Source organism: Macrobrachium nipponense, chromosome 8, assembly GCF_015104395.2.
Source record: "Macrobrachium nipponense isolate FS-2020 chromosome 8, ASM1510439v2, whole genome shotgun sequence".
Classification (NCBI taxonomy): domain Eukaryota; kingdom Metazoa; phylum Arthropoda; class Malacostraca; order Decapoda; family Palaemonidae; genus Macrobrachium; species Macrobrachium nipponense.
This window is the reverse complement of record NC_087203.1, coordinates 3,045,627-3,061,256: the sequence shown is the minus strand read 5'-3', so window position 1 is coordinate 3,061,256 and position 15,630 is coordinate 3,045,627. Positions and strand designations below refer to the sequence as shown.

The 15,630-nt window shown below is 35.9% G+C and overlaps 1 long non-coding RNA gene across 1 annotated transcript in view; it reads right to left on the bottom strand.

The window, feature by feature from the left end:
* LOC135222584 (uncharacterized) overlaps positions 1–14,469 on the bottom strand; it is a 58,762-nt gene extending 44,293 nt beyond the window's left edge. Inside the window, exon 1 of the long non-coding RNA XR_010316294.1 lies at positions 14,306–14,469. This is a non-coding gene — a long non-coding RNA (uncharacterized LOC135222584). The remainder of the gene's footprint in view (positions 1–14,305) is intronic.
* Positions 14,470–15,630: the final 1,161 nt, after the last annotated feature.

Sequence of the window (15,630 nt, the reverse complement as noted above, 5' to 3'; positions counted from 1 at the left end):
AAAAAAAATGACAGCAAACTATCAATGAAACATTATTTCACTTACATCCATTTATACTGTGCTTAGACTTGGATGCAAAAACCACAGTTCTCTCTTTTATATTTTAATGAAAAAAAATACAGTAATTAGTGAATACACAATGTTGCTCTACGAAAAAAACGAATTAGTGATAATTTTAGAGATACTGCCCAAAGGAAAATCCGCAAAATAGTGAAATTTCCTTGTGGAAAGGTGAATAATGCGTTAAACCGTGGGGGGGGGGGGGGGGGGGGGGGCACTGCATAGGCAACAGGCATATCCGCGATGCTGCGATAATGCGATTTATACCCGTGATGTAGACTGAGAAGCGGTCATGGGAAAAACCCATGGCTAACTCACGGTCTAGATATTCTATCTGGACCGTGGGCTAACTGATCCCGTGAATGCAGATCCGCGATTGAGCGATGACCCACTGTAATTTACAACGTAAATGGTATCACATTCTTGACAATGCTTTAATACATATTTGCTTTGATGTATAATTTGTAATTTTGTTCTCTCTCTCTCTCTCTTTCTCTGAGATAAGAGAGAGATTTATTTTGTATAGATAAACCAGCCATTCCTTTGTTACTATTTTTTTTCATAATTTCCATCCTAGAGTTACAATGTTTTGCATTTTTATAGTAAAATACATAACATTTAAAGCTGTTTATTAACTTGACATACTGCAGGAAGGGCGAGTGTTGCCCATAGAGTGAGTGTCCAAGTTTAATCTTTCTGTCAAAACTTTGCCTTATTTTTCTAGATGTTTTATGTTAACATTGTGAATTGATATTCTTTAGTTTACCTTAGTTTAATAATTAACACAGTATACCTTTTAGGTTCTATGTTTTCTTCCTCCATGGCATTTTTTGTTTTGTTCTGTTTCCTGGAGTTCCTGATCCAGTTTCTGATCCTTGGTCTGTTTGTTCTCAGAATCCTGTTTTCGACCTCATTGGAGCTATCCAAAGTGACTTTGTAATTCCCTGTACCCAGGTATGGCAGTCAGAATCTGCCCTTGGTGTTAATACTACTCTCTGTGATGACAGCAAGTTAACTCAGCATTTCTGGAAGAATTTTCCTTAAACTGGAGTGGTCTGCAATGCTTCTGCTTCTCTACTTGCTGTAGCCTCAGACTAGTACTTGCCTGGAGGACCTTGCAGAAGGCAGGTACAAGTTATTCTGATTTTGTTAATGCTGAGGGATGTGAGTCCATTGTGATGCGGCCAGGGCCTTGTATATGGACCCTGATATAATGTGGAACAAGCCCATCCTGCCTTATGGCCTTGAAGGAGTATTCAGGGAAAAGCCCTTCCAGCCTCATTTTTCTGCTGAAGCAGCACTCTAAGGACCAGCGGTGTCAGCTTACTCCAAGAAGGTCCCCGTTGAAGTTTATAAATTTCAGTGGTCACCATGTTTGTTAGGGAATTATTAATTAGTATTGTAAATTGTTACGCTTCTTTCTTGCCGTTATTTTCTCCTTTCTTTTGGGACCCATTTATTTTTGTTCTTTTGGGACCCATTTATTTTTGAGAATGTGTGTTTTTGGTTTCTATAATTAATAGTGTGGGTGTTTTGCTTTGTGATTGGTATTCATTTATTGTTGTATTTGTAGTGGTTCCGGCAATCATTTCTATCTTTATTGTTCTTGTAAATACATTATAATATTTTCACTTTTGGTATTTGTATCCCTTACTGTTAATATTTGGACATTGCTGTCTTACTTATTGTGACTTTAACTTTGGAGGACACCAGTTGTAATGAATTGTTTTCCTGCATAGAGAAGGGTCCTGACATATTTGATGACCTTATTGACAGAGTCCTGACATGTTTGGTGATCTCACTGCCAGGTGTTCTCTGTGTGCAGTATTGATTTTGTATTTGGCCTTGAAAGTTCTTAGTTTAAATGGAGACTGCTGCTATTTTGAATGTGATCAGTGGAGAGGGCTGGCAAGAGAAATTGGCGGATCTAAATATGGACAAACTGAACACTGTTGCTTGGACAAAGAGTTTTACCCCTTTTTCAAAAAAGGGTTGTTATTAACAATTTATGAAAGTATTAATTGTGTCAAATCAGACAGGAGGTGAAATCAGTGGTAAAAGGTAACAGTGGAATTGTTGGAAAGGCAGATTCAGTTGCTGACTTTAGAATTTAAGATGGAAAAGTTTAGGGTAGAAGAGAGAAAGAAAGGCAATTCGAAAGAGAAAAAAGGGGGCAACCTGTCTTCTCCCCCGCTGTCCTCCCCTGGGGTGTCTGTTGGTCCAGTGATTAATTTGGAGCAGGCATTGAAGTTTGTTTCCATGTTCCAAAAGTCAAACATGGCTGAGTTTTTTGTCTCCTTCAAGAGAATGGCTTCTTGGTTGCAGTGGCCAGTGGAGCACTGGATCACTTTCACACAGAGCAAATTTATTAAGGCGCAGAAGGTACATGTAACCTTGGATGAGAATGTGGCCTTGAATTATGAGAACATTAAGGTCATAATATTAAAAGTGTATGAGTTAGTCCTGGAGGCCTATGGACAACGCTTTTGGAACTTGCGGAAAAACAATGATCAAACTTTTGTGGAGTTTGCCGTGAGAAGCAACAGTTTGCAGAAGACTGGTTTAAGTCTAAGGTGGTTGACAGTCTTCACAAATTGAAGGTACTGTTATTAATTGATGAATTTAAACGATGTGTCCCAGATAAATTAAAGGCCCATTTAGAAGAACTACAGATGGATGAGTTGCAAGAGGTGGCTGTAACTGGTGACAAGCAGGAAGTGGATGTAACTAGTGAAGAATATGTTTTGTCGCACATAGCTGAATTTCAGAATACTGTTTCCAAAGGGAAATCTGGCAGGAATAAGGTCAGGCATAGTAATTATAATGGAAGGTTTGGTAGGAATAACTGGCGTTAAAGTGTCACCCCAAGCAATCAGTCAATAATAATCCTAATGATAATTTCTCTTCCAAGAATAAATGGAATAATTATGACACTGTGAAGGATGTGTTTTTTTTTTTTTTTTTTTTTGCAAAGAAAAATGTCATGTTAAAAGCAGGTGTTTCTCTTTTAAGAAAACACAAGTCTGTGGAAAAACCGGTGATGGGAGTGGGAAACAAAGATGCTGTCTGTTGAAACTAAGAATGGAGATCAATGATTAGGTGGCAGTTGCAATAAATTCGTGTCTCAGGGTTGTCAACTATTGTTCGTCCTTTGAAAGGGGGTTGCAAAATTTATGAGACATGGGCAGTGTGCAATTTTTGAACCTGAGAACGGCACTCAGTCGATTTTGAAGCTGCCGAGGAAGGATCTGTGATCATTATAGGTTTTCCCAATTTGGTGGAGCCCTATCTTATGGCGCTTTTTGTTTGGACTGTCCAACATTTTCTGGAACAATTAAACTGGCTACTGTGGAAAAGTTCCTTATGAAAGATATTAATACCATTTTGGACAATGGCGCTGTTTATAAAATCACTACTTGTTGTATTTTGATGGTAAACCCCGAAATGTCCATTGTTACTCATTCTCAAGCTAGGATTGTTGAGGCTGCAGTCACCAACCGATACAGATTTAAGCAGTTTAGAATGCAGTGGTAGTAATAATGTAGTTGTAGGGGATAATTTTGTTATACCAAACCGGACAAGGGAAGAACTTATCAAAGCACAAAAGGGGGAATTCCATAATTTGCCCGAGGAGTCTGTCCCTCTGACTGATTTGACACTGCCTCAGTACCGAATAATTAGCAGTCACCAATTTGCGGATTTTTCTGTGGGACCTATCTAAAAATTATTTGCAGGGGGACTCACTCGTGCGTGTGTTTTTCCGTCAATAAATATTCACTAATTAGTGCATTTTGATGTTATTTTTGACTAAATACATTTCTATGATACAAATATTAATACTGATTAATACTGTATTAAGTTTAATATGATTAAATTATCTTAAACAAAAATATTTTTCTCTCTCTTTTACTGAGATGCATGTTTTTGTATGGTAAATACATGATTTATTAATTTTCAAATAATATCAATTTAAACAGCAATACTAATATCAATTCATTAAAGAAAATACTATAGTGAATTAATAAGATTTTAGTTTGTAAATAAAAAAATTAAGAAAAAATGAAGGAAAACCCAGTCTTTTAGCACGAGGCTTGAAGAGAGGGGTGAGGGTGCAACTGTCACAAATGTCAAGAAACCTGACAGAAAGGGTAGGAGGAGTGTTGGAATCTCAGTGTGTCTCTAATAATTGCTGCCATCTCTCTCTCTCTCTCTCTCTCTCTCTCTCTTTAATCAATTAGTATTAACACACATTTATCCATCGATAAACCACTCATTAGGGTATATTGTTGTTATTTTTATGACTACATACATTTTTAGGACACAAAAATGATTGACTAATTTTCACTGATTAATACTGTATTAAGTTTAATAAGATTAAATGATACTAAATAATAAAAATCCTAATTCTCTCTCTCTCTCTTTCTTTCGTATGATAAATGATTTGCCTAATGAATAATAAGTAACAATTTTCAAATATTAATAATAATAATGATGGTGAAAATAATAATAATACAATATAATTACGTACAATATTTATGCATTTCTGTAGCAAGTCATTTGTAAAAAATTTAAGCATTTCTGTGGCAAGTTATTTGTAAAAATTAAAGAACAGAATTTTCCTAGTCGTTTGCCTATATAAGTTGTGAAGCAGGGGGGCAGGCAGGCCTGTCAGATATGTCACATTACTTGACAGAAAGTGGCCAGGTCCAAATTGTTGCCAACGCCTGATCACCTCATTTTTATTTCTTCCTTCTTTTATCTCTCTCTCTCTCTCTCTGCCAAAGGATTGATAGATAGACAAATAGACACTTAGTTCAACCTTCTCTCTCGAAAAGATATACGTATGGCGGATGGGAAGAATTGTTGCATATAGAGGTTCATTTCAATCTTTTGATATCATAAGGAGTTATTCTCTCTTTCTCTTTCTTTATCTCTCATATTACCTATTTTTTATGTCTCCAAAATAATTCATAAATAATTTCACTCTTAATAGTCTCTCTCTCTCTCTCTCTCTCTCTCTCTCTCTCTCTCTCTCTCTCTCTCTCTCTCTCTCTCTCTCTCTCTCTCTGTGTGTGTCTGTGTTATGGACTGTATGTATATATTACTGATGGTAAAATGTTTAAGATGACTTTGAAATGATATTATCAATATCATTTCAAAGATTAATACAGTAATAATAGAATAATAATTTAAGGTATATTTAATGTAGGTTGATACTTTCAGCATACATTTGTTATTTGAACTTTCAAGGTTTTTTAGAGGGGGGGGGGTTTCCTCAGTGGCATGGTCAGTATGGTGTTGGCGCGCCACCTCGGTGGCCGAGAGTTCGGTTCTTGGGCATTCCATTGAGGGGTAAGAGATGTGTTTCTAGTGATAGATGTTCACTCTTGACGTGGTTCGGAAGTTACGTAAAGCCTCTGGTCCCGTTGCTGAACAACCACTGGTTCCATGCAACATAAAAACATCCTACAAACAAACAAAGAAACAAACAATAGAGGGGGCGGAATGGGTATGTATCCCTGCAAATCTGGGGGTTCACTGTAATTTCACCAGTAGGTACTTCAGAGACAAGATGGCGGCATTGGGGATTAAACATGTTATGTCATCCCATATCATCCTGGGATGAAAAATGCTGGCAACCTTTCAGAGGTTGAAGAATTCTTTGGTTGCCTGGTTTACATCAACGACATAGTAATTTATAGTGACGATTGGGAAACTCATTTGAAATACGTATATGGAAGCTTTATTTAAGGTGTTGAGACAACTGGCTTTGACGTAAGAAAAACCTATTTTTGGTAGTTGCTGTCGAGTCCTCAAAGGAGTTACCCTCCATGGTGTGTGCCAGTACCCCATGGTGACTAGAGTAATATCAAAGAAATATAATTTAGCCTGGTCCTGTAGCTGGGTACTGTCATAATGATAAACACTATGACATGTGACAAAGTAAAATGGAATCAAAGACAAGAAAGCATTTTGTCTTGTTTTCAGCAAAGTAGTACCCCGTTTCCTACATTAAAACTGCAGAAGTGACTATTGCTCATGTGCATCGGCCATCTTGTTTTATGATCAGGCCGGTTAAAAGACCACGAACCATTATTCTGTTGGTCAATGCAAGATAAGACCTTTACCTAAATCCCATGGCTTTTCATCAGGGAAATGGGAGGGTTTTAAGGACTCAACTGCAACTTCCAAAAATAAGTTTTTTCTGTGTCAAAACCTGTTTTTTGATAGCGTAGTCGCTGTTTCGTCCTCAAAGAAGCATTACAAAGAAATTGATAGGTGACAAAAATCTTAAGCTCCCAAAATTTCCATCCCAACCATCTCAAAATTAAAACTAAATCATTGCCAGTCCAAGGTCAAGCCACTAGTTTTGGTAGAACACGAAACTAAACAAGATATGTTTTTAGTGTAAAGTTCTATAGTGACTTACCTAAGCATGCTGGGTATGGTTGTGGTCTTGACGCACCTTCCCCAGCGATAGTCAGCATACCCACCCATTATGTAGACCCCTGGTTTTCCACTGTAGCACCTATGGAGTCAGGGCTAACCATACCACCTACTGATACAAAGTGCAGTCGAATTTGTTCCAGCTCATTCCAATAGTATTTTAAGAATACTGACTGCGAATGACCATCCAGTACATTTGGAGACCTCTTAGAAAAATACTATCTGAAGAAGGCCAACGATGTATTTACTTTCCAAATATCTGTGATCTAGGAAAGGAATGTGGGTTAGCCATTTTAATGAAGGCACTAAAATTATTCTTAGCCTTTGTAGAGAGTAGTTTAATCATGCTAGGATGTAGGAAAATCGGACCTTCTGGGATATTTGCTGTGTCCTCTAGGTAAACCTTAAGTGCTTGAACTGGGCATAATGTTCTGTCTGCTAAATTGAGTTTTCTTATAAGAATAAGAAATTTCTTTCTTCAAGGATTCTCATTCTTGGCCAGGAATGATGGACCAGGGGACAGTATTAATTGATTGTTAGCAGTTGGTGTGATATATCGTCCCCATCTAAGAGAGCCCCAGTCACTAATATGGGCTCCTGATGCTAATGCTACTAGGGAGATGGCTTTATGAAGCTTGCAATATGTGGCTGTGTTAGGTCCCGTGAACTGAGGAGTACATCAAAGTTTAAGTACCTTATTCAGGGACCAAGTAATTGTGAGTCTTTCGGGAGTGGGTCTTTATAGAGAAAATGAACGCAGAAGGGAAGTGACAACTTCTATGCTGGCAACATCAGCTGCCTTGATTTCATGTTTCTTGGCTAAGATAGAGCTGATTGCCGACACCAACTTGCTGTACATCCTAGTGAGATCCGCTACATATGCTACACTTTTTGGGCAAAAGCAAATCTGAATCCCAAACTGACAAACTTAGCAGGCCTATAAATACCCGAACCCGAATCCATAAAGCAAGGGTTCCGTTAACCCTTAAACGTCTCCCGTATGCCGGCGGCGTTTGCGAGTGAGTGGCGAAGCGGAAAAATGTTTTTTTCAAAAAATCACAGCACGCTTAGTTTTCAAGATTAAGAGTTCACTTTTGGCTCCTTTTTTTGTCATTGCCTGAAGTTTAGTATGCAACCATCAGAAACGAAAAAATTATCATTATCATATATAAATATTGGGATATATGACAGCGTGAAAAAAAAGTCATATATACAGGCAGTCACCGGGTTACGATGGTCATGGCTTACGACATTCCGAGGTTACGGCGCTTTTCAATTATATTCATCAGAAATTATTCCCAGGGTTACGACACATTCCAGGGTTACGACTCATGCTCCAGAGTTACGACGCCTACAAACGCTGATCTGGCAGATGAAATATGACACCAAAAATGCAAAATAATCAATATTTAAAGTTTTTTTTTATGAAAAATGCAATAAGAATGCAGTTTACATAGTTTTGAATGCACCCAAAGCATTAAAAGTAAGGTTTTCTTAGGATTTTTGACGATGTTCCAGCTTACAACGTTTTCGGATTACGGCGCGTCTCAAGAACGGAACCCCTGTCGTAATCCCGGGGACTGCCTGTAATTGTATACAAATCACGCTGTGAGCAAAACGGATAAAGCTAATGAGTTAATTTTATTTTGTTGTATTGTACATTAAATTGAGATCATTTTAATATATAACACATTATAAAACGATCAAGGCAACACAGAGAAAATATTATCACAAAAAGATGCATGAATTCGTAACGCGCGGACATAAAAAAAATATTTTTTAAAAATCAAAAATTCATCCATAAACGAAATATTGTGCTAGAGACTTCCCGTTTGTTGCAAAATGAAGGTAATTGACTGAATATTACCCCTCTTACGCCGAAGCCCTAAAAATCAAAACCTCTCCCATATGCTGGCTCCGGTTTGGAGTGAGCGTGGAAGCGGAAAAAATAATTTATTCAAAAAATCACAGCGCACTTAGTTTTGAAGATTAAGAGTTCATTTTTGGCTCATTTTTTTGTCATTGCCTGAAGTTTAGTATGCAACCATCAGAAATGAAAAATAATATAATTATCATATGTAAATAATGCGATATATGGTAGCGAAAACAAAAAAATTCATAGATAATTGTATTCAAATCACGCTGTGCAAAAAACGGTCAAAGCTAACGAGTTACTTTTTTTTTCTTCGTTTGTATTGTACACTAAATTGCAATCATTTTGATATATAATACATAGTAAAGCAATAAAAGCAACACAGGAAAAATATTATCACAAAATGATGTACGAATTCGTAACGAGCGGACGTAAAAAAATGTTATTTCAAAAATTCACCGTAATTCTAAATATTGTTCTAGAGACTTACAATTTGTTTCAAAATTAAGACAAATGATTGAATGTTACGATACTGTAAGAGTTTTGATTAGAATTGCAGATTTCGACCATTTCGGACGAGTTAAATTTGACCGAATGTCGAAATTTTTATATATATATTTTTTTATATGCACATATTTCAAAGATGGAAAAACCTACAACCTTCAATTATTTTTTATTGTATTTTTCATGAATTTGCGCACATTTTGATATATGAAACTCTATAAAAAGGCTAATATGAAAAGGAGCAAATATTAGGATAATGCGATGTACGTATTTCGGAGACTTGCGGCCCGCGAATCGGCGCGAGTGAAGGTAAATATATTTTTCAAAAATTCACCATAAATCACAATATTGTTTTAGAGACTTCAAATTTGTTTCAAAATGAAGAAATATGAAGGAATATTACTAGGCCGTAAGAGTTTTAGCTTACAATTGCGTTTTTCAACTATTTCTGTAGAGTCAAATTTAACCGAACGTGGTTTTTTTTTCTATTTATCTTGATTTATATGCAAATATTTCGAAAAAAGAGAAAAGCTACAACCTTCAATCATTTTTAGTTGTATTCTACATGAAATTGCGCACGTTTTATATATAAAACTTTATGTAACAGCTAATTTTAAATGGTGCAAACATTTCGACAATCGCACAAAAAAATTCTGATTTTTTGTTTTTTGGAAGAGTTACCGCGCGAACGTATGGAAAATGTTTTTTTTTTCATAAATTCACCATAAATCGAAATATTGTGCTAGAGACTTCCAAGTCGTTGCAAAATTAAGGTAAATGATTGAATATTACTAGAATATAAGAGTTTTAGCTTAAAATTGCGTTTTTCGACCATTTCGGTAGAGTCAAAGTTGACCGAGAAAGTTGAAATTCTTGCACCCTACGTTATTTATATGAAAATATTTCGAAACTGATAAAAGCTACAACCATGGGTTGTTTTTTGTTGTATTGTGCATGAAATTGTGCACATTTCCATATATAAAACTTTATGTAACGGCAAATTTAAAAGGGTGCAAACATTAGGACAATCGCACGAAAAAATTTATCGGAAGAGTTATCGCACGAACGTAAGGAAAAAGTTTTTTCATAAATTCACCATAAATCGAAATATTGTGCTAGAGGCTTCCAATTTGTTGCAAAATGAAGGCAAATGATTGAATATTACTATAATATAAGAATTTTAGCTTACAATTGCGTTTCTCGACCATTCGGTAGAGTCAAAGTTGACCGAAGGTTGAAATTTTTGCACTTATCGTTATTTATATGAAAATATTTCAAAACTGATAAAAGCTACAATCATGAGTATTTTTTTGTTATATTTTACATGAAATTGCGCACATTTTCATATATAATACTTCATGTAAAGGATAATTTAAAATGGTGCAAAAATTATGTCAAAGTGACGAAATAATTTCCGAGATGTGTCACTGATACTTTTTAGTGCGATAAGAAAGAAATTCGCGCTTGCGCGCCTGCGTAACGATTGTAAACAAAACAACGCCTTGATCCGTGAACTCCCAGCATCCCCCAAGGCACGTGATTCAAAAGTTTTCGGCTGGTAGGCCTATAAGTATTTTTCCGCGAATTTTTAAAAAAACTTTTTTGAGCCGACGTATGATACGTCCAATCGGCATACGGGAGACATTTTGACTCGACGTTTAATACGTCCAATCGGCGTAAGAGGGTTACTAGACTGTAAGTGTTGTAGCTTACAATTGCAGTTTTCAACCATTTCGGTCGAGTTAAATTTGACCGAAGGACGAATTTTTTTCTATTTATCGTTATTTATATGAAAATATTTCAAAACTGATAAAAGCTATGACCATGGGTTGTTTTTAGTTGTATTCTACATAAAATTGTGCACATTTTCACATAATAAAATTTTATGTAACGGCTATTAAAATGGTGCAAACATTACGACAATCGGACGAAAAATTTATGATTTTTTTGGAAGAGTTACCCCGTGGACGTAAGGAAAAGGTTTATTTCATAAATTCACCATAAATCGGAATATTGTGCTAGAGACTTCCAATTTGTTGTAAAATAAGGTAAATGATTGAATATTACTAGAATGTAATAGTTTTAGCTTACAATTGCGTTTTTTTTATCTGAAATTTCAGTCGAGTCAAAGTTGACCGAAGGTTGAAATTTTGGCACTTATCGTTATTTATATGAAAATATTTCAAACTAATAAAAGGGACAACCATGGGTTGTTTTTTAGTTTGTATTCTACATTAAATTGCGCACATTTTCATATATAAAACTTTATGTAACGGCTAATTTAAAATGGTGCAAACATTACGACAATCGGAGGAAAAAATTTCTGATTTTTTTCGGAAAGAGTTACCGCGCGGACGTAAGGAAAATGTTTTTTTTTTCATAAATTCACCATAAATCGAAATATTGTGCTAGAGACTTCCAATTTGTTGCAAAATAAAGGTAAATGATTGAATATTACTAGAATATAAGAGTTTTGGCTTACAATTCTGTTTTTCGACCATTTCGGTCAAGTCAAAGTTGACCGAAGGTTGATATTTTGGCACTTATTGTTATTTATATGAAAATATTCCAAAACTGAAAAAAGCTACAACAATGGGTTATTTTTAGTTGTATTCTACATGAAATTGCGCACATTTCCATATATAAAACTTTATGTAATGACTAATTTAAAATGGTGCAAACATTCCGACAATCGGACAAAAAAAAATCTGATTTTTTCGGAAGAGTTACCGCACGGACGTAAGGAAAAAGTTTTTTTTCATATTTTCACCATAAATCGAAATATTGTGATAGAGACTTCAAATTTATTGGAAAATGAAGGTATATGATTGAATATTACTAGAATATAAGAGTTTTAGCTTACAATTCCGTTTTTAGACCATTTTGGTAGAGTCAAATTTGACCGAAGGTTGAAATTTTGGCACTTATCGTTATTTATATGAAATATTTCAAAAGTGATAAAAGCTACAATCATTAGTTGTTTTTAATTGTATTCTACATGAAACTGCACACGTTTTCATATATAATACTCCATGTAATGGCTAATATAAAATGGTGCGGTGCAAAAATTATGTCACAGTGACAAAATAATTCCTGAAATGTGTCGCTAATACTTTTTAGTGCGAGAAGAAAGAAATTCGCGCTTGCGCGCCTGGATAACGATTAAAAAAAAAAACAACACCTTGACCCTTGAGCTCCCAGCATCCCCCAAGGCACATGATTCAAAAGTTTTTGCCTAGTAGGCCTATAACTAGTTTTCTGCGAAATTTAAAAAAAACTTTTTTTCGTCGACGTACCATACGTCCAATCGGCACACGACAGACAATTTTCGTCGACGTTTAATACGTCCAATCGGCGTTAAAGGGTTAATGCTACCTTGTATGCTATAATTGTTGTAACTGCAAGATGCTCATCTCCAAAGAGGTATACAAGAAAATTTAGATACATACATGCCTAATATTGCTAGGTACCTAGCAATATTGAGCATGTAGTTTTCACAGTAGATTATGTTAAACAATCCACACGTGAAAGTCCCGGCTTAAAAAGGAGGATGTGTAAACGAATTTCTCTCCTACTTTCGGGGATAGTACAACGGATGGTAGTGGAATTGATCTCTTCGTCTGTTGTTAAAGTAATAGGAACCAATGCATGTTTGGCCAATTTGGGGAAATTTGGGACAATGGAGGAAAAAGATACATCATCTTCCAGTTGTTCCTGTCTTGTAGGAAGGCATCTCTTGCTGTTGCTTCACTGTCCAAATTCAGGGACACATATACTGGGAGTTTGGGATTCTCGTATGTGGAAAACAGGCCCACTTCCCGTTGTGAAAGTAGGGTGTTTATCCGAAGGATGGCTAACACTAACATATTGAGAGGAGGTGAGCGTGATCCCAATTTCTTGATGCAGGGCATTGCAGTCATGTTGTCTAGGACCAACAGAATGCGTCTCTTCCAGGGGTTTGAGTTTCTTGAGCAACAAAAAGACAGCCATCAGCTCTAGGAAATTGATACAACAACTCTTCATGATAGCTGACCACCTCCTGCCACAAGACGATCCTCCCAATGTCCTCCCCAACCTGTCACAAAGTATTTGCGTGTATTGTCACTTTTACAGATGGAGGAGTCAGGGTGACTTGTTTTGCCTGAGATTTCTTCTCAGTCCATGGTTGAAGTATCCCCCCACTCTCTTGATTTATTTTGTGAGATTTGTCCCTAACATAAATTCAGACAAACTTTTTAATGACAAAAATATGGTTTAAGTCCTGTTCTCACTTCTCAGTTTGCTTTTCCTGAACCAAATGGGGAGCAGAGGGTAGAGCTAGAGAGTAAGTCTTAGTATTAGCTATAAAACTAGCAGAGGAAAAAATTCATAGATTGAATAAGGACCTGGAATGACACTTTATACCCTTGCATGTGGCACATCTACCTTAACAATCAACATCCTACTAACACAGTAAAGTAATCCTTCCTACAAGAACCTGATGTTCTTAGCCTTGATTCCTGTGATATTCATTCTATGAAAAATAAATTTACAGTACCATGAAGGCAGCAAACAGCCAAAACCATGAAATATCAAGTGCCTATACACAATGCCAGCAAGGAGAATTCTGATGAGCTAAAACATTCAAAACATACCTTGTTGAGAATAGATGTACTAGATAGTCAACCCGGATCAACCATTCGATATTGTTCTTTTGTTTGAATGTTGACTTGCCTATCAGCACAGAGATATAAGACATCTTTAACAGTAGATAAGGTTCTTCCCAAATAAATAACAGTTATGCACTGGTTATGATGACTGCATCAGTGTTAAATGCATGCTGCCTTTTCATTTTTATTATAGGTTTCTTAGGTAAAAGAAAAGAAAAAATGTCAACAACTGTAATGTATTCACATAGCACTTACAGTGTTTCAGGTATTATAAGTAGTAATGGACAGATGATTTGCAGTGTGTAGTGTATACAAGAAACTCTTGGTTTTGGGATTTCTAATTAATTTTCCTTTTTTCATGTTAGTTTTTGAGGGAAATAAAGGCTCTATTTTTGTATTCCAGAGTTTGGTTTTAGTCTAGATTTATTAACTTGATTTAGCTACAGAGATGCCAGTTCATGGAGGACGCTAGAGGTAGGTCACATTAACAGATGGTGTTTTTTTTCTTTTATTAGACAAGGTCAATTAGACCTTTGTAACACATATAAGCAAATACCCTTGACAATGTAATGAGGCATTTTATAAATAGGACATGAATATATGCAATTTTTGCTTACAAAAGGTCTTGGAACCAAACCACCATTAAATTTGAGTCCCAAATATTATAGCTGTATCATGCCCAACTATATAAGATGGACTGTATATAAAAAAAATTACAGATTAGGAGTCATGTATGATACACAGAAATGAAGTATGTGTATAATGCACTTACCCTTTCCAGAACAACATTGCTTTTACGAACGCCTAGAGAAAAAGAAAGAAACTTCACTAACTCAGTGTTAGCTTCACCATCAACAGGAGGTGCTGCAATTTGTAAGCCCACACCTTCAGAACTTATGTCTGTAATGATGAAAACACAAGTTAGTACAAAAAGTTATTGAACCTAAAGGCTAGCTCCTCATAAATGCCAGTATGTATTAAGATGTCATAAGAGTAACTGTACTGTATATAGAGTACAGTATTGTTTACTGAAATCCAACATAACCTAAGGTGATGTCATCCAATTTTGCTTTACAAAGTAAAATTGCATTATAATGTTTTATTGTACAATGACCAATGTTACTAAAAACGGAAAGTAATACACTTAAGAATGGAAAATGTCATTATAAATTATCATGTTTCATCTATGCAAATCTATGCTGGATTTGTTAATCCAAGTGTGGAACTTCAATTTGTTTATCAAAGGTGGCTAAGCAGAGCACAAAAAGTGCTTTGAGAGGCTACACTGTGGTTTGAGCATAAGACCTCAAACCTGTAAATTAGAACCAGACATACTGATCAAAGCTTGTTTGCAAGTATGTATCCAAGAGCAATAATAGTTTAGGTCTATGGCCGACATTAAGAATAAGTTGTTCACTTATCTCCATGTTCCTGTTACCTTAGGTGATAAAACTATCACTGCTGTGGTAACAAAGAGACCTGTATGGTATCTTATTTATGGTTGTCATGAGTGATACAAAAGTTTGTGATGGATTGCCATTGTCTTTACGATGTGGTTTTATTAAAACACTAAATAAAACATAAATATAAGAACAATTTTTATGTGAAGCCCCCCAACTTGGTCTGCATTAGATTTTGCCTTTCAGCCAAGGTATCAGAATGAGGGCCAGCTGAAGTGGGATGTGAACGTAAAGACCTTCAGGTTTGTATGTTAGAAAAAATACAAAATACTTTACAAATGTCCTATTTGTTCCTACACAAATATGCAAACCTTTGCTTTTTACACAGGAGATTTACCACTTGGTGGCAAGATTCTGGGCAAATCTCTGAATAGATTGGTTGGTTCTACCAACCTGGGAATACCTCCCTGGTCTGGAGGAGCTGAAGAAGGATCAAATACCTCTCACTTGTTGGACATATGGGATGTTGGAACTGATAGACTTCTGGGTTTAAAGTATAATGAGATTGTGTCATTACCCTTGAAGAAGGCTTGGGTGAACCCTAAAGTATTGTAGACAATAAAACTTGTTAATTAAAACCAACTGGTTTGTTTCATTTTCTATCCCTTTCTTCCCTTATTTAGAGGTGGGGGAAATG